This window comes from Lycorma delicatula, chromosome 1 (assembly GCF_047948215.1).
Source record: "Lycorma delicatula isolate Av1 chromosome 1, ASM4794821v1, whole genome shotgun sequence".
In the NCBI taxonomy this organism is placed as follows: domain Eukaryota; kingdom Metazoa; phylum Arthropoda; class Insecta; order Hemiptera; family Fulgoridae; genus Lycorma; species Lycorma delicatula.
The window spans coordinates 34815729-34837118 of record NC_134455.1 but is presented as its reverse complement, the minus strand read 5'-3'; the positions used below and the strand labels follow the sequence as shown (position 1 = coordinate 34837118).

Below are 21390 nucleotides of genomic sequence, written 5' to 3'. Positions count from 1 at the left end.
TCAAAATAGATAACGATATGGCAGTCCAAGTAATCCCAAATATTTAAAAGCTTATTTCCATCAACAATACAAACATCATTTCTGATATACAGTTTTAAGTCATCTACATTAACCGAAAGAGGAGAATTTTCAATCTTTATAAAACCCCATAAAAAATAATCTAATCGCAAGACATTATGCGTGGACTTATCGGATCAACGCCACGTTTTCGTCAGTCGCTCGACCAAACCCATCTCTTAGAATATATTTCAACAATTTCAAATTGTGTGTGTAACATAACATATTATGCTTAAAGAAAAGAATAATACTATCTTGTAAGCTAAGCCACTACATGTAAAGAAAATTTCTTAGTCTTTATAAGTTGGCTGAGTGATATGACCTTATAGCATCTCAGAGCCCAACGGTATTTGTAAGTACCGGGGTTAAATTTCAGCTAATTTGTTAAAATTCTTAATATAAGTCATATCCCTGCTTAAATTAGGTCCATCTAAAGATATTCATCAGTAAAATTTAAAAAAAAAAGTTATTTCATATCATGGTCAGCAAAGGGTTAATTTACAATTTATATTGCTTAACAAACCAATTTGGTATTTTGTAAAAAAAAAAAAAAATAAAAATAGTATATTATAAAATGAAAATGAAACACAGTTAAATGTTTTGTACTATGTTAAAATAGCTCATTACTATATAAGAACGAAGTATAACTTAAAATCTGAACAAACAGAATAAATTTCACACATTACTTTTTGATAGTATCAACAAAAAAATTTCATACTGAATAAAGGCAATTTATCTTTCTAAAGTAGATAGCTAATTTATTAATCACCAAATGTAGACACTGACAAAAGGTTTTGTTATTAACAGAAATCTAAACAAAAAACAGAACTTCAGTAGAATATTGAAACCCGAAATAATTAAGTAGAGTACATTTAAATAGAAATAATATGTAAATAAAACGTTTAGTCTACAAAAGATTCAGTAACCCCTCTTCTAGAGTATCGGTACTTACTTGAAAGCAAATTATTTTAGTTACATATTTTTATAAAGTAATTTGTACTTAATTTTAATTAAAATAACAAGAATAAAAATATATTTGGCTAACCTAAAAATAATGATTTTCGCCAAAATAAATTCCCATAATTGCTGCCGATGTTAACCAGTAATCACATTATTTGTGTACCATTTTTCTTATTACAAAATATTATTATTTGAAAGAACTTACCTAGTTTACACGTAGAATTATTTTCTAAAGGTTGTCTAGATTCACGTAAAATACATCTAATATACGGAATACGATAAATAGAAAAAAACAAAATTTGATACGATTTTTAAAACACTGCTTACAGATATAAAGATATGAAACATTATTTACTGTATGACAACGTTATTCGTTAATAACACTTTTAATAGATTAATTAATTATCAGAAAGAAAATGTAAGCTAATATTATTATTATGTAAGATTTGTTTATTTTTTCTACATCGCTGAATATAATGGACAGGGCTAAAAATATTATACGGTCTAAGTAATTTAGATACGGTCTAAGTAATTTAGATACGGTCTAAGTTGTAAAATTGTGTTGCAACTACAAAGTATGCGTGAGTGTAAATTATTTAAGTTAATTGAATACTAGCTAAAAAGAAATAATTGAAAACCTTACTACCGTTTGGATTCCTTGGTTACGTTCCTTTGTTAACGTGTATGTACGTTTTAAAATTTGGTTTCAATTATTTTTTATGATTATAACTTATCAAATGTTTAAAAAAATTAATACTAAACTGACGGTCGGTCGCTTGTTCTGAGAGATTGCCGTGTAGGAAGTTTAGATGGTGTGGTTATTTTCACAATTATTACTCTGGCAGTTGAAGAAATTTGTTGTTGAAGGGACGGTTGGTTATACAGTGGTGGGGAGAGACAGTGAGATTACTTGCGTGACAGAATGAAGCGTATGGATGCAGCGGCCAACTTGGGTTTATTGCACAGCCCCGTTTAGATTCTCATGTCGGTGGTCAGACTTTAACTATTAATATTATATCTTATACGTTTATTTTAGATAACCCTCGTTGTTGATCGAGGTAAGAATTTTATATATATATATTATTTTAATGTAGATTAAAATAAGTCTCATTATTTTTGTTTGCCTATTATATCCAAACTTATCACGTAGTGAATTTTAAAATACAATTTGCACTCCTATTTTTACAAAATAAATTAACTATTTCGTATACGCAAACGTTTCTGACTTTGTTTTCTATTTATAATACCGTCGAAATAATATCTCAAAAATAAACAAACAGAAACAAATTACGCGACTGGTTATAAATTTTAGGCTAATCGAGCAATAAAATAATTAACCGAGGAAATAAAATTATTCCACGATCTAAACGTACTGAATTCTGGGGTAAACAAAGTACGGTTTATGTGTTAAAAACAGTTAATAATGAATTAACTTTATAAGGTCAACAATTAAGTATAATGGATGCTAAAAAGTGTATGTTAAGCGATTAAGAATAAAGAAAACATATTAATTAGATATTCACAAAGTGTACAGTTATGATTTTGTATCAACATAAAGTTAATTTTTTATTAAATAACATCTGCGTTCGTATTAATTTACTTGCTTAAAATAGATGAACATATTTAGCATTTAAGATTATTTTATTTTTAAGGTCCAATCATTCTAATTTAACTTTATTTTGTGTTTGACAGGCATAAAAATTTATCAATATTTAAGCAACTTGGGTGTAAGAAACTTTATTTATTATTCTCTTAGCAACAAAATTTAAAATGAAGTGTTTCATATGAAAAAAAATCAGGTTAGTGAAATTGCATTTTGTTTTTTGTAACAAGAGTAATGAACTTTTTCTCATGATTTATTATTTACAAAAGTACTAATAATAATAATAATAATAATAATAATACTTATTCTTTGCTTTCATACTTATCTATTCTCATATAAGATCGATTATAATAAATTCACACACAAATCTATCAACTTAAAAAATAGAGGGTGTAAAATAATACAAACCTCTTCAGTATTAGAAAACCAGACTATTGTAATGTTTTCTGTTACGGACAAAGAAACATTAGAAACTTATATGAAATGTTTCGTGAATGAACATAAAGTAATTGGTAAAAAATAAGAATATTTATTAAAAGGATTAGGGTATGTGAATATCATTATATATAATGATAGTTTACAGAAAGAAAAAAAAGGTTAAAAGTTTAATAACATTTAAACTGTTTTTAAAGTTTAATGACTTTATCTTTATGATTTAGTGGCATTTTTGATTTTCCAGCCAGAAGTTAAGAATTATTTTTTGAATATAATGAAATTTTCATTGAGTTTTACAGATAATTTAATGAAAAATATTTGGGTTTTGAAACATCACAAGCATCGTGTCATTAAAAAGTTGTAGCAGTTACTTAAATACTACAAAATTAAGAAAAGACTGAATAGATCTTTAAAAGTTCTAAGATTAAATTAAAATTTTCTTAACTTTATTCAGAATTAAAATATTGATGCAGATTAGAAATTATATTCATGTTTACTTACTTTAAGAAATTTCTGAAGGTATTTAGTTAACATGTTATACTTAAGTTGAATCAGTAATTTCAGTAGTATAAAAGACTAATTGAATAATACTTAAAATTTTATGGTGGTAGATATTTTGGAAAAAATATTGCTATAATTTCAAATATGAAACTACTTCTTTATATAATTTTTGATTCACATCTATTATCCATTTTGTGAAAGATAAATTTGATTACATCATTCCACAAAGATTATTTTCCAGAAGTAAACTGTCATTAATCGATTATATAATAATATTAAATATAGTTTACTTTTTCTTCTTCTTTTCTTCCTCTGTAAGTAAATATCAATAATACAATATAATATTCTTTCATCCTCCGCAAAGCACAGAATTAAATTTTTTCATTCTTGACTGAACAAATATTTACTTTTAATGTTTATAAAAATCTTTTAAATTTAAAGATTTTTTAATTTTATTTTAAGCAAACAACTTTTACAAAATGTAAAAAGCTAAAAATGTTATTGTGTAAATGTAAACAGTTTAAGAATTATAAAAAAACATCACTGAGGATGGGCTTAGGCTCAGAAGCACTTTGATGGAATAAAAGATTAAAAGCAAGAGTGATTCTCTAATTCTGTGCTTTGCAGATGCTGAAAGAATACTATATTGTGTGTGTGTGTGTGTGTGTGTTTATTTTTTCAAACATTATATATCACTGTATCAAATAATTATTAATGAATAAGTGTTTAAATCCACCATATACAGTTGAGTAAAAGGTGAGAATTCTTGCTCATCTGTCTGTATTACTGTCTGTATCTGTCTGTATACTGTTGTTTGTTTGCGATCATCTTAAAGCAATTCAGAATCACTTCCTTTTGTTTTTAGAGATTAAATAATAAATATAGTTGATTATTTTTTCTTAATTTAACATTACGTTTTAAATTAAGTGTTGCATATCTATAAATATCATACAGCTCAAATGTGTTGAGTACAAGGCTTTTATGGTTTATATCCAAACTTGAATTTTTCCTAGGTGTCTTTATGCCCTGTTTCTGTGAGATAACTTTATAACAGTTTTTCTGCGGACTAACGTCCGCAGAAAAACTGATGCTTGCGGTTTTTGGGACTCACAAGGTCCAGTACTGGAACATTATGAGGAAAGGGGCACGACAAGAAACAGTGCGCGTTACAGTGAGATGCTTACTGCCAAGCTGAAGTCTGCAATTCAGGTGTGTTGTTGCATGACAATACCCGTCCACGTACTGCTGCCCACACTGCTGAAACGCTCCAGAAACTCAACTTTTAAGTACTAGCTCATCCTCCGTATAGTCCTGATCTTGCCCCTTCTGTCTACCACTTCTTTGTTCCACTCAAAGAGGCATTAAGGGGCCGTCGATTTAACTTGGACGAAACAGTGAAAGAAGCAGTGCATTGCTGGCTCGCAGCTCAACCGAAAACCTTCTTTTATCAGGGCATCAGGAAGCTTGTGCAACGATGAACCAAGTGCGTTGAAATGCAAAAGGACTATGTTGAAAATGATGTACATGTAAGTTTCCTATTTGTATCGCAATAAAATTTATAACTACATTGCGGATAATAATTGACTTACCCTTGTATATACATATATGTAGTAGTGGTGATTTGCTGGTTGAAGCGTAAAATTGAATGAATGATGAACTGTGAGCCTCTATCACTGTGGGAGTTGGGTTTGAACTGAATGATTCGAATGACTGATATTACAAAAAAGAATTAAATTTATAAATCTTCAGGTAAAACCTGAAACTACAGTTAAGGTCTACAGATAGTTAACTACAGTTAGTTATAGGTCAGGAAACTACATTTGCTGAATTTTTGTTACTGAAATATTACCCTGCGCGAGCATTTACGTGCCTATGTATTTTAGTAAAAATTAATTTTGAATAATGAACTGTACTAAAATAATATTTCATACTCTTGTACATATGGATATTTTATGTTAAAAAGGCAATTATGGCTCTGTCTTCATTGCTAGAATTACGGCAGTATCAAGTAAACACTGGCTGTGGTTGTCAATTTTAGTTGATCGTTTGTTTATTTTGTTTTTACGGTTAACGGTTTACGGTTAAAAAATAGTGTTAATATGGGACTCTGTGCTAGTTTAAATATAAGTTGAGGTGACATTTCTAGGTTATGTCAAACGTAAAGAATGTAACTACAATTTCATAACGGAGATTTTATTAGTTCCTCGCGAATAAAACTGTAAAACCTTGAGCTTTTGAAATACAAGATAACAGTAATAACAATAAATATATTTATTTTCAATTGTTAATACATAATACATACATGAATAAGACAAGAAACCGTACACAATGCACGTAAGTGTATTTCTAGTGCACTTACTTCAGTCCTTCAGATAATATGCAAAACATTTTAAAGCTAGACCTTTCAGTACTACACATTTTATCTAATAAAAGCAAATGTTTAATCTGTTGATTTATGAATATCAAGAAATACCCAGAAACCTTTTAACCATAAAAAATTAGCAATTTCACTTTCATCAGAACTTTACCATATACATACATATATTGATTATTTGTTTATTTTTTATAGCAGACATACCCGTTTACTGATATATAATTCTCCACTGATTCTTGGCAGTTTATTTTTAAAATATTGTTTTTTACCTGCTGTAATCCCATCAAGTAATACAAGTAGGTTTGTTGAATGACTATTGGAAAAATATTTTTTATATGATAAAATTTTTTAATGCTTATAAATTAATATCTTTTAACTTCTTATATGCAATTTCCATGGAAATTTGTCATCTACCATCAACCTTAAGTATTTAATTACCTGAGATGCTTCAGTTGCATTGTAATTGAATATAAGCACTATCACCATTATGGTATATTAATGGAGCTAATAAGCTGGAAGCAAATGATAAAGTAAAAATTAGATATTGGGTTTTTGAAGCATTAATTTATTGACAAAACCATAAGCTTGAATTTTCCAGATAAGTCTGAAATCTAAAAAATTTTTAGATGAATATACTAGAGCATCTGCAAAAGATGTAGCTTTACTATAAAATAGGTAAAAATAGGTCATTAATAAATATTATAAATAGAATAGGTCCAACAACCGTATTCATTAAAAATATTCACAATTTCATCCTCGTCAGAAACAACATTACCATTTACACATTTTATTTTTAATAGTAGGCATACCAGTATAGGGGTTTATAATTTTTCACTGATTCATAGTAGGTAATTCATATTTTTAAAATATTGAATTTTAGCTGCCGTAATCCACACATCTATCTTTTTCTTAAATTTAATGTATTCAGTATAATTTTGTGGCTATGAGGATTTTTATGCCATTTCTTATACAATCCATCTCTGAGAAATGGTAATGCACAGCCCGACTGTTGTCCACGGCATAAATTGATTAATGATAATGATAATCCAACAGATTTTGATTAATTATACCCTAATAAAATATCTAAAAAGTTTAATTAAACTGAAAATCATCATTATCAAGAATTTTACTCCAGTCATGTTCATATAAATATGACCTTAATTTATCATAATCCAGAACTCTTTAAAATCCTTAACAAAATTATTTTGAGTTCTGCCTTAGAAATAACAATGGCAACAGCCAGCCCTATGACCATTAAAATGTGTCAAAATGACAACACTAGAAATATTGTGTTTATATAAACTTGATTTATAAAAAATGTAATAAATACTGGTTGGCTTATCATTATCAGTAACTCTAGTATCTAGTAAAAAGGAGCTGTGCGGAGTTCATTCATTCTGAGTATTTTTAGTTAGTGTTCATCATTATTATACATTCTTTAATATTAATATTAATTTAACTAATTAATTAAATTTATTAATATAAATTATTAATATAAATTAATAAGGTATCGCATTGGAATTGTAGGAAGAAGGAGAAGGTGAATGTCTTCAAGTCTAATTTTGCTTATTCCAGCTATAAACACAGAGTGTAAAAAATAAACTAAATATATTCCAAAAGAATAACATCTCATCTGTATACAGTGACTCACAATCTATTGTCATACAAGTAAAACCCTCCATAACAGATGCAAACACAATAAGCCCAGTAGCTTTAGAAAAATTACTACACAAAAAAAAAATATATATATATATCCATCTGTTCTAAATAAAGAAGCCTCATCAACTGATTTCGTGCATGTCCCAGAAAGACAATATCTTGTTTAATCTTCCAGCTGCTTACCGATGATAAAAAAAAGATCAAAATTCGTAAAATATTTCGGTGAATTATTAGGTTATTCTGATTCATTAAGAAGCTATTGTTTACATCATTAACACACTTCCACAGCAATATGTGATAATTACCTCCCATTATCATAGCAGAATTTAAAAATTCACATTAACCGGTAACCAGTAAAAATGAATTTGCATAACATGTACAACAAACACCATTTTTTCACACACATCCATAGATATTACTATATCCCCATTATCAATCAAGTACAACAAAACAACACACACACTCATTCCCATAACCAAAAAGAAAAAATCATCAATCTGTCTATCCAGAGAAAGATAATACTCCTATGAAGCTCCTAAACAAATCGTAGGATAACTCTTCATTAATTACTGGCGGTATACAATAGAGTACAAAGTGAAAATGCTTAACTTAAAACATTGAAGAAAAAATTTTCTGAATTCAGTAAGTAATGTAATTAAATTTATGTAATTAATTGAATGTTTCTATATAATACACTAGCAGAAATGGAATTGAAAAACAAGTAATTGTAGTAACTCAGCAGTCCCTTTAAAAAGAGTCTTAATTCACTACATTTATGATTTAACTCTTATTCTAATTATCATTAACAATTACATATGTATTTCAGCACATGGCTTTAAGGATTTAAGTCCGAGGATGGCTATAACTTTAGCTGCTGACATATTATCATTTATTTAACAGTACATAAATTTTCCTGTTGTGGAACACCACTTTTCTCTGTAGATTTGGGTGGCCACCTTGAAGATCTACCAGTTTTCAGTAGACATACCGGGCGATGATAACGCCCAAGCGTTTTTCGCCCACAAACAACCATTTTTTTACATGGTTGTACAGATTCTCCCAGCCAATATCTGAAAATTTTACTTTTTCTTTTTTTTTCTTGTACATTTCAGGAACTTAACTTTAGTTCGAAAACAATTAAATTTGACTATTTAATAGGGGTAGTCTGTAAGTTTCAGAATTTCTTAAAAAAATTCTGTGATAATTGTCAATCATTACTTCATTTAACTGAAACCCAACTACAGGTGATATTCTATTCAAAATATCAAAAACATGCTCAAGTTTTCTCAAAGGGTTCCCAATTATATTTTCTCAAGTACTGGTTTATTCATAAACCAGTACCGTGTATATAAATCATGATACCCAGTATCACTCTCTTCCAATCTAATGAGTGTAAGTATTTCTTCTGTGTAATATAAATGTATATTTTTGTATTAATGTACTTACATTTTACATGTATTAATGTAATGTATATTTTAACTAGACCTTCACTTGACTGATCTATGGATTTCTGAATTCTTGTTAAGATAAATTAAGAATTGTGGGAAGATATTTGTCTTATCGAGTAAACATTTTAACTGGAGCTCAGGTTTACTGAATTCTCAACTTAAAATAATAGACTTTTGCACATTTATACGTGCTTTTAGTCTTTATATACTATAAAAGGAGCAAGTCAGTGTAGTTAATTTTCAGTTTGCATTTGCTTTTTGTATACTTTATTCTCATAGGTCGGGTGTGTTTAAAAGAAGTATAGAGTTTCAAATGCAATGTCACATAATATATACTTATAAAAATAATATTTAACTTTATAGCCCTCAAAACCTTGCAGGTGATAATAAAATCCTGTACATAACTCAATCATATCGCTGTAAATGACTGCTCGGTTTCCACCGATCTCTGACTTCTGGAGTAGTAGTTCAGCAGCTATAGTTATGTTCTGTTGCGTACGGTCAAGGTCATAAACCCCTCAATGCAGTTCTTATTTTTCACTTACTCAAACATGAAATGGAGACAGAGCTTTATTTCTGAACTTCACAACGGCTTTGCAATTAACCCTCCTTTTTTCATCTGTATGCACAGTCTCCTTTTTCTATCTGAACACAGCACTTATACTAAGTACTTTTGGGGTAGAAAAATTTTGATGATTTCTATGCTCTCTTCTTAAACATTGTGGCTAACAGGCGATCTCCTGCATTAGCACTCTTTCTTTAAAAATTATTATCCACTGATGAATAGTCTTATCTGAAAATATAATACAATGGTAACAGCTAATCAGTTTAATTGAATTAACTTATATTCTGTGATTTTTTTTTCCAACATCCGACTGTAATTTTCCTGAAGGTAATGTTTTAGGAAAGTGAGAACTGCAGAAAGAAACATATTTCATTTATGGGGTAAGAGCTTCTAAATTTGCTTTAAACATTCAGTCAGAATACTTTTATCTCGTATTATTTAACTCTGAGAATATTTTCTTTGTATTGTCCTTTATGCTGAAAAATATAAATTAGAACACTTACTTTCCAGTAATTATGTATATAATAGAAAACATAATTTATGCTAAAACAAAGCACTGTTATAAAATGAGAGAAAATATTAATAATTTATTTTCTTTTGTCTTCTTAAAAATATTTTCTTTATAGCATCACAAACATATTAGTACATATGTTAACAGCACTAGAATTAAATTAATTATGTGTGTGGGACTCTGATCAGTGAATTTATAGAAGTTTAACAATTTAGGCTTAAAATATCCCAGTCAGTAAAACTATGTGATTTCATGTCATGAAAATTACACGGCTTATCTTGCATAAAGTTATGAAACTTTGAATAAGTGAAGAATATGGTAATGATGTCATTTGTTTTGACCTACTGTATATGATAGCAGAATAAAAATAAACATAATTACATTATAGTTTAGTTAATGCTTGACCAATTAATATGTTTCCATCAATCTTTTCAGAAGTTAATTTTTTAATTAGTTTAACACAGGCCTAAATATTTACATATGCTTTGTGTTTTTTAAAATGGAAAAACATTAATTAATTACAAATCCCATTAAAACAAAAAACGGTAAAATTAAATTCCCTGTTGAAGAAAATCTATATTTGAGTAGTATTTTAGGTCGGATAAATACTCTTTTAATTTTTTCTATTATAATATTTGGGTTACGTGGCTGGAACCTGTATCATAATGAGGGTCATTATGAAATAGGAGTTCAACCGGTCAAAAGCCTACTGTTTTCAACCACTGGCCAATCAGAAGCTGGTATTGTTTAATGTATCAGCTATTTTTTAATTTGATTTTAATCCAATTTAGTAAGCAAGCAGAGGTTACTTTGAAAATACCCCAATAGGTAACTGTTTCTATATTACACTGTTTATCCTTTTATTAATTATTTTGAATTCTGAGAAAGAATTTCATTAACACCGCTCAATATTAAAAAAAAAGCAGAACTTATGACTAATAACCTATTGCCACAGAAATGTATAGTTTAATGTATTTTCTAAAAGAATTTTTTTTTTAGATATTCCATAAACTATGTAAGTCATTGATTTTAATTGATAATCCCAATATTTTCACATCCATAGAAAATATATGGTATGCAACTCTCCATAATAGCCATTTATGCACTCATGCAAAGTTTATGATCCTTGGCAAAACTCATGTCATAACTTACTTGCACTCGTGCATTAATGGCTACTATTTTAGGCTTGTTGCGTAATGTACTATTTTTAAATTAAATGTGGATGTAAGCAGTCTGAATAGTTGGACACCTGGAAAATCAATGTTCAGATAATCTGCAGAACATATACTATTTACGTCACCAATGTTTCATGGTTTTTCTACCTTTTGATAGAAATATTTCATCTTTTGTGAAGGTTGACTCTGCCACAGAGGTGGATAACATATACTAAGTTCAGTCAAAAAATATTTGTATGTTAGAGAAATCCTCAGACGTGAATATTTTTCACATTAAATAGTAGTGATCGGTACATGATGCTATTAATACCTAACTACATGTTAGGTATATTTTTCTTTCAGGAAAATTAAACTGTTTGAATTTTCTGACATGATTATTTTTCAGTTTTGGAATTCCAGTTTACTACAGAGTAAGAGGAAACTGAACTGAAAGGAAAGAAACAAAATTCCTCTGAAACAGGATGAACATAATTTATCCTAAATCTGTTATAATCTATCTTTTCGCTTGGTGATCTTTTTTTTCACTACAAAGATTATGAAAGGAATACAATAGTAAAAGGGATAAAAAATATAGAGTTTTTCAAGTAAGATAGAATGGTCAAACATATAGTAGTTTAGTAACAAAGATCAGTGATTAATAGCATCAAAAATATTGATTTGGGTGGTGAAAAAGAAGTCTAAATGGAGACCAAGCAACCCAATGGGTTGATCTAGTGGTGAACACGTCTTACCAAATCAGCTGATTTCAAAGTCAAGAGTTCCAGCGTTCAAGTCCTAGTAAAGTCAGTTATTTTTACTTTGATTTGAATACTAGATCGTGGATACCAGTGTTCTTTGGTGGTTGGGTTTCAATTAATCACACATCTCAGGAATGGTCGAACTGAGACTGTACAAGACTACACTTCATTTACACTCATACATATCATCCTCTGAAGTATTATCTGAACGGTAATTACTGGAGGCTAAACAGGAACAAAAGATTGAAAGATGGAGACCAAGCAAGTAGCAGCTACAAAACTTTAAGGTGATACTAAGAGGAAGAATTTGGAGGTTAATAAAAATTACTGAAGAACGACAGTGTAACATAGCAAGATGTCAGTGTATATCACATCTTTGCATCCAATACCAGATAAGAAGAAGAAAAAGGTGATGATGTTAGAAGATACTCCAAAAAATCTATTTTCTTTTTCAAAAGTTGTTTTAGTTGGATCTGTTCTAATATGAGCAATATTTAGTAAACTGTTCGGTACTGTTGTTAATTTACTTTACAATAAGCAATTATTTTATTTTTTCTACGTTATATCAAATGATTAATTTAAATAGAAATATTAGAAATATGCACTTCGTAAAAGATGACAATAAAACTATTATTATTATATCTTTTTTGCATTATATGGGCATAGACTTCTAAGATCATAGCCCTCATCAATTTAAAAAAAAAAGAATTAAATCACCAGCAGGATTGTCAGATGTAAGGGTGTGTAGAGTCTTTTCATTTTAATTAAAACACAAAAAATAAACATAACATGAAAAACATTTAAACAAAACACTCATATTAAATCTTACAGGATGTAAAGAGCCCTGACATTTACATAAAAAAAGAAAAATGAAACTAAAACATTAAACACAGTAAAATAAAATACACAAAAAAAGAATGTTGATAGTACCATATAAATTTAAGAACTGCATGTTCAAGTGAAAGTGTCTTCACATAGAGGATTCTCAGTCAAACCTAACTCATACTGACTTTGTTGAAGATGTAGTATGAACTCGTTAGTAGTTCGCTGGCATGTAGATAGGCAACTACTCTTTCTTCTTTGCTTTTTTCTAAATCAGCAGCAATATTGCTTCTTTTTCATATATCTTTCTGAGGTTTTCATATAATTTTTCACTTTTCAAGTAGATGGTTAATAGTAAGTTCTTTATCGCGTACACTGCACAATGGTATTTTTTACCGATTAACAAATGTGAATTTGTTATTCATGTGTGATCACTTCTGAGTCTGGTCACTACCACATATTCTCAGTAAGTCAGTTTCACATCACTCTTCCATTTTTATGGAGTAGTTTTAATTACATTTAATTTCGTATTTAGCCTTCTCCATTCATCATTCCACATGTTTCTGATCATGTTAGATGATTTCAACATCTGCCCCACAAATAGGGATTATATCCATATTCTCACAAGTTGTTGTCATTCTGGCAGCTTCATCTGCGCTTTCATTTCCTGAGATACCAGCATGCCCTGGAGTCCATAAAAATAGGCATCACTGTCCCCATTGATTTAATATATATGGAATAGACGGGATGATTATGATAGGGACATCCTCAGTGTTCTTGATCTGAATAACAGTTTGTACACTTAGAGACTCTGAACATATAAGACTCTCTCTTAGTAGAAATGTTGTATAGCAATGAGCTCCACCATGTAAACACTGGATTATTATTATCTTTGCTTTTAAGCCTTTGGCCCCAGGCACCGGCCATTGTTTTCTTTCTGTTTGTCTGATTGGGTAGAGAGGTGGTGATAGAGATGATAATAATACTAATAATACTAATACCATCTTCAGGCCAGATAATCATTAGCTAGGTTATCCACCACATTTTTCAGTTGTAACTATATTCTCTGTATTTGGCAGTTCTGCTCAGAAGGCTGTTTATCACACAAGATCATCAGTATGTCCTACCTTTTTGTTGAGTTGAGCAGTGGACTTGTCTGCTGACTCGGCTGGTCTGAAGCTAGGCAATGGGCTGTGGTTTTATCAGCAGGACTAGCTCTGATATTCTCTACAGAATAGCTAAAAGAACCAACAATTCATGGTTTAACCTTGATCAGTCATTTCTTATAAATATTTTCATCCATACTTTATTGGTTCAGCTATTACAATCTGCTGCCCTCTTACATAGTTAGGTAATGAGGTTGAGGATAGAACGACTAAGGTGAATAAAAAAGGCTGCTTTTGGAACTGCCAATGACAACACCAATCTAGTAAGACCCAAAAATAGAGAAAATTTTATTACTAGATTTGATTCCTCTACTTCATCTAATATCGAGAAATCTGGTGAGGGAATCAGTTGATTTTGATGTACGAGATAATCTTAAAACCAAGAAAGAAGGATATAATTTTTTTTCATCTTGTTCTTCCCGATAAGGACTTTGAGAAAGTCTGCTGATACGTGACCTTCGGGTACTTTGATTTTTCTATTCTATAACTCATTAAGATCTGAGCAGAAATTATGTCTTCTGTTAATATAAGAAGAATAATATCTTGTGTTAATGTAAGTCCAAGGAGGAGGACAGAAACTTTCTAATTGGTGGTGAAGATATATAATTTGAGGATATTTTATCAGGACGTTAGGCGTCTCCAATCTAAGGCAGATGAATTTTTTGTTTCTGTTGCTGCGAGTCCGTACAATGTTATTGCTTTCACAGAATCAGCATTTAATGACTCTTCTTTGAATTCTGATTATGTTTCAAACCACTTCAATGTTTATAGGGCTGATAGCAACTTCTTTATATCAGGCAAGAATGGTAGTGGAGTGGTATTTGTAGTGCATTCCAATATAGCTTCCTTTAGGTGCCATGATTTAGAAGCCTTTAATGAATGCATCTGGGTGGAAGTAAATTTGTTTGGAGGGGTTAATCTTCTTCGGAATCACTACTCAAGTCCTGATATTAAGCCTGAGATCATATCAGAGTATTTTGGTAGTTTAGTTTTTAAAATTGACATTAGTTCTTATAATATTGTTATTGGTGATCTTAATGCCCCAAATATAAAATGGAATAGTAAATGTTTTAAGTAGTGGAGCCCACTTTTACGCTAAGAAGAAGGCATATATTGTTCAATTTTGTGGATGACCTTAACTTAGTTCAGTATATTTTCATTTACTTATTGGAGGTTCACTCATTTTATCTAATAACAATAATGTCAGTGTCCAGTTGGAGGCTGATCATCTTGTTTTTCCATTTCTGCTGCATGATACACTCTCAGTTAACATCTATATTAGTGAAATTGCTCTATGTAATAGTGTTGTTAATTCATTAAACTATATGAAAGGTGATTATCTTCATCTTTACCATACGGTAAATCAAGCTGATTGGAGTAATGTTTATCAGTTATCCGATGGTAATGAGGCCATTTCTGCTTTTAATAATATTCTTTCTTCTTGTATATGAAAAAATATTCCTTTATGTAGACCCAAACCTAAATGGTTTCCCATATGGCTTTCATTTAACTTGATTAGTTGTCTAAATAAAAAGCAGTTTTTTTCACAGAAAGTATAAAAAAGCAGGGTGTCTGGTCTATTATCATAAATTTTCAGAATTGCAAAAAAAGGCTAAAATTCTGTATAAAAAGTGATGTCTTAAAGAGAGCCAAGTTGGCTGAGAGTGTCTTATAAGAAGGCTGGAAAAGTTATTTCATTATGTAAAATCTGTGCTGAAGGACTCCAGTGGAGTTCACCCACTTAAAGTCGGTAATTGAACTATTGTTGATGCAGAAGATATGAGTGAAGTATTTAGGAGGCAATTTCAATCAATTTACAAGCCTTGTCTAGCAGATGTTTGGAGAGTGGATTTTGGGTCATTTGTCAATTACATTACTGTTAATATTCCAATTATAATGACTGAAGATCTTTTATTTAGATGCTGTGTTCCCATACTGCAGCTGGTATTGACGTAAGTCCCAGCATTTATTATTAAGGGCATCTCCAAATTAATTGCTTCTGTTTTATGTTGGATGTACAATTTCTGGTATTTTCCCAGTTGATTGGAAATGTGCACTTGTTCCACCAATGCCAAAAAATGGTAATCCCCTCAGTCTATGGATAATTATCGTCCAATTTTTGATATCAATATTGTTGTCAAAGTATTTGAGAAATCAGTCTACCAGCATTTTAATGCATTGCTGGAGAAGATAGTCCATTCAATTCAGCACTGGTTCCATGTAGGTAAATCTACAACAACTAATTTAAGCAACATGCTAGTGTTTACTGCTCCAGAAGTGAAATCCCATAAATAAGTCAAAGTCATTTATTTCGACTTTCATAAGGCGTTTGACACTGTCTCATGATTTACTTCTGTTGAAGCTTGGCTGTTTAGGTGTTGGTGCTATGATGTTGATGTGGTTGCAGAGCTATATTGCAGATAGACCATTCCATGTGAATGGTTTAGGGAGATTCTCAGATGAGTTTAAGGCTGTATATGGAGTACCTAATTCCAACCTTGGCCCTTCATTATTTATTTTGTTTATGGATTATATTGGACTGACTATTTCTCTAAGGTATTATTATATGCTGATGACCTTAAAATCATGGCTAGGGTTAACAGCTATTTTGATCATGAGGTTTTGCAATCTGATATTGATATAATTCATAAATGGTCAGTTGATGATATGAGGCATATTTTTTAAGTAAGAGCTGTTTTGATATAAAAATTGAAATAAGCGAAACAGAAAAAAAAAATTATTATAACAAAATCTCTCTCTCTCTCTCTCTCTCTTGATATCAGCTTACCAGCTTCATTATTCTGTTACTTAAGGATTTTCCCGTTTACGATCTAAACCAATTAATTACTCTGTTTTGCAATTCCTTATTATATTCAAACTTCTGCGATGCATGCCATTGTTTTAAATGGAGAAAAAGGTAATAATCACTCAGTGCAAGATCTGGACTGTAAGGTGGATGTTTGAAGATTTCCCAATGAACTCATCACAATTCTTCTGTGGTTTTGTGCACCATGTGAGATCTTGCGTTACCATGGAGAAACAAAATTCCATCGGTTAGCTTCCTATGTCTTTTGTCTTGAATTGAATATCTTAAGTTTTGAAAGCGTTTCACAGTATGTATCAGCATTAACAGTTCTTCCATATTCAAGAAATTCAATCAAATATCCCTTCTGCATCCCGAAAAACTGTTGCCATAAGCTTTTTCATTGATCTTTCTCGCTTGAACTTTTTGGGGTTTGGGGATGTTGAATGCCGCCATTGCACTGATTGCTGCTGTGTCTCAACATTTGAATAAAATATCCAAGTTTCATCACCGGTCACAACGTGTTTCCATAACTCATCGCCTTCATTTTCATAGCGTTTCAAAAATGTTTGAGCTGCAGCAACACTTTTCTTTGTGTGTTTTTGTCAACATTTTGATACCCATCTGGAAAATAACTTTCTGTAACCCAGTTTTTCAGTTAAAATGTTGTAAACTACCGACCACGAAACAAAAGTTAATTCAATCGATAATTGAAAAACAGTAAGCCATCTGTTTACATGGAGTTTTGCACTCACATTTTCAGTCAAATCATCTGTGATGACAGTTGGGCAACCATTACATTCTTCCTCCATGAAGCAAACAACACCATTGGTGAACTTTACCTTCACACATAACACTGAGTCAAAAAACATCGACAATTTCTCTATGAATATCAGTAGCAGATTTGTTTTTTACCAGTAGATAATGAATTACCGATTGCACTTCACAACTAGCAGGATTATTTATTGTAGTACTCATTTCAGCCAGGCTGTACACAGCAACTAACATGAATAATGTTAACCTATTGTCACAAACAAATGATCATTGATATAAATAAACATGCTACACTAGCATCATCAATTTCCACTGCATCTAATGGCGGGAAATTGAAAACGGCCCTTACTTAAAAAACACACCTCTGGCTGCTTAATCTTGGCAAAACACTCTTGTAACCTACTCTAGAAAAATCCTTCTGACAAAATACATATTTACAGGATTGGCAGCAATTTACGCAGTGTTAAAGATATTTCTGATCTTGAGGTTAAATCCAAAATTAATTTTCAATGAGTATGTAAGTAGGATAATCTTCAAGTCCAGAAGGAATCTTGGTTTACTTGTTTGGCTTGGTCGGCATTTCCAATATGCAAATTCAATCTTGCACCTATATAAGATTTTTGTTAGACCTATTCTCTAATATTGTGCTGTCATCTGGAATTGTGACAGGGATTGTACCTGCAGTAGTATAGAAGCATTACAGAAGTTACTACTCTATATGCTGCATCTTCGTTTTAGTACTAGTTACTCTTCTTTGAAACTACAAGGATGAGTGCTGATTATGGAAGATGCTGTGGCTCAAGGTCAGGCGCACTGTGCAAGAAGTTGTCTTTGCCCATAAAACTATCAATGGGGTTATTGAGTGATATGAAAAATATAACTTTATGTATTCCTTTTATTCGTTCTTGTAGGTACTACCTGTTTAAATGGTTTAACAACAGCAGTTGGATCCCTTTATGTATTATCAGGCTAAATGAGTATGGTTGGCTGGTAGATATATTTCATATTAAATCCAATGATGTAATGAGTATATCTGAATAGCCTTTCTTTCTAGTGACTTGCATTTTAGTGTTTTTGGTTTGCCACATTACCAAGTAAATCTCTTGTAGTTTGTAGTATATTGTAGTTTAGTATCATATTTATATTCAATGTTCCCCTGTTATATACATTCCCTGATAGAACTAGTGCATACAGCAAGGTTTTATTTACTCTGCACTTTCTTCACATTAAAATATGTCACTCAGCTCCCCTGTTAGTTAGGGTTTTTTCATGGAGCTGTAAGCGGAAATCTGGAGGCCATCCTTATTTTTTTCTTGTGGGTGTACAGGAATCGATTGATTACTATAGATGTTAGTCCTCTTCTCCCAAACAAAAAAAAAGAAAAGAGATTTCTTTTCTTCCTGATGAAATCATCAGTGAACTATTCAGAAAACTAGTTTTGTTAGACAGCATCCAGAAATAGAGTTGTCATAGCACATTAAAAACCCCAAAAGAACACAAGATGACAAGGGACCTTACCTCTTGAAAAACAACAATCCATTTTTAAAGAAATGTCAAATTTATCAAAACAATTGCAGTCATACAATTATTAAAAAAAATCATTCTTTCATAAAATTTGTCAAAAGTTCACAAAATTATTTACATTCTTATTTTCTATTGCCTAGATTTACTTTTAGGCTCTCCTTTTTTGCTTCTTTTTTCCATCTTGAAGGTTTCTATGTCAAATTCTGAAATTTCTTATTAGGCCTCGGAGATGGAATTCTCTGCATTAAATTACAAAGGATGTTTTGCTACTGACATGAGATTATACCGGCTCAGATGGTGCGGTGAGCAGTGCATCAGAGTTGATACTAAATGCACTTCCCGCTAAAGCGATGGGTGGCTGAAATGTTTGCTCTCTCACTTAAAGGCCTTGGTCATCCAATATCGTCTTTTTGAAATATTTTATCTTTTCTTCTCAGTTCCTAGATTGGAAATTTTTTCAATTTTTACTTTGTCTTCTGGTTTCTGTATTTTCGTTTCGCTTTATTTTGCCTTGGGATTGGTTGAAAGCTCATTTTTCGGTTGAAAAGAGCTCTTTTGTTTTATCATATCTATTTTTATCTGTGATGTCTTTGGGCTGCTATCCCTAATTGGTCGATTAATGATGCGTTACACTATATTTACTAAGGCTGACACCAATTCAGAGATCACGTTCTTTGGTTTAAAGGAGACTGCAGGAGCGGCAGCAACCTGTACATAAGATGTGATCTTTGGCAATTTGCTAAGCATGATTTTTCTAGCTTCAAAGTAGCTGACCTTTGAATGGTCTTTATCTCCTATGTTGCTACTTCTTTCTTATATTTCAGACAGATTCATGATCTCACAGTATGATGTACACTACAGTTTACACAAATCGGTAGATCCCTGCACGAGTCATCAGGATGTAATGAGTCACACTATAAGCACAGATTTGTTTTCTTTTGCATCGCACTGCTTTGTGTCCAAATTTCTGACATCCAAAACACTGTAATCATATTGGGATGAATGGACAAATATCTAGCCTATGAAATCTACCCTTTTTTTTTTCAGGACACCTAAGTTTGTTAAACCTCAGGACATGTGACATGGATGGTAAGACGTTGTGCGTTGGGTATTTAATTGTCAACATGCAATAGCTCCTTGATGATTTCTTCTTTTGTGTGGTCCCTGCACACAGCAACACCCTTGGAAGTATTTAGCATACCTGTGTTGCAACCTTAGTGTCGTTGAGTCCCATCTTAGCTTTGAGTAGCCAGAGCTGCTCAGATCACTGTTGACTATCCACATCTGTAGATCATTGACAGGTCTCAACAAACAGTCCCATAGCAGTCTTCATTCTCTCCTTTAAAGGTCCTCCTTCAGGTTCCGTGATCCCTCGAGGAGTCACAAAAGAACTGATTTTAGAAAAATTCCCTTCTTTCTTCTTTATTACCAAATATTTTGGAATTGGTCCATAGCTCTTAGGTGGAAACATAGTTCAATACTTCGTTTCTATATCACAAAACTTGACTCTCTGAATCTCTTCACTTGCTAAGACAATGGCTTTCCTGGACGAGGGTTTTCATGTGTACTCTCTCCAACAAATTGTGGAAGGAGATGTTTTTATGAAAAGGTAACTATTGGGATCGATCAGATTTTTATATTTTTTTGGAATTGGAACAATATATGCATTCTTCCACTGCTGCAAGTACATTCCATCCTGCCATATCAGGTTATATGGTTGTAGCAATCTAAGTTCTGCAGCAGTGCTTAGCATTCTGATGTATTTCATAATGTTTTTCATCTGGACCTGATGCTGTATCACCAGTTTTCTCCAATGCTTTCACAAATCTATTTAGAAAGGTACATTATAAACAAAATTCACTTTGGTTCCAACATTTAAGTGACCAAGTTCTGTTTTTTATTTATTTTTGAAGCCTTCATCATAACTTGCCGTTTTATTGGCTTTTTCAAATTGATTGGCTAATAATTCTGCAATTTCACGTATAGTATAGTTTGTATGCCCACAGATAGCCTTCAATTTCTTCCAAATATCAATACAGTTGTATTTCTGCTAATAGATGGCATGTATTGTTGCTAGGATCAGGTGGGTTCTTGAGTTTTCCAGATGTTCTGGGTATTTATCTTAATCCCAAGTCAAATATAACATTGGTTGTATCAAAGAACATCATTTTCAATAACTCCAGTTACTTCTGGAGTGAAGTGTTGTATTAGCAGTGAAGCTAGTCCAATCTGCCTTATTGGACTTTCATTTGTTGGAGATGGGATATTATTTTATT

General features: G+C 31.3%; 1 long non-coding RNA gene across 2 annotated transcripts in view; it reads left to right on the top strand.

Annotated features, from left to right (window-relative positions):
- Positions 1-21390, top strand: part of LOC142318084 (uncharacterized) — a 61977-nt gene that overhangs the window by 21585 nt on the left and 19002 nt on the right. Inside the window, exons 1-2 of one of the 2 annotated variants that reach the window (XR_012754819.1) lie at positions 1891-2075; positions 2710-2816. This is a non-coding gene — a long non-coding RNA (uncharacterized LOC142318084). Of the gene's footprint in view, positions 1-1890; positions 2076-2709; positions 2817-21390 lie in introns of those variants that run through there. The other variant, XR_012754820.1, reaches the window with a different exon arrangement.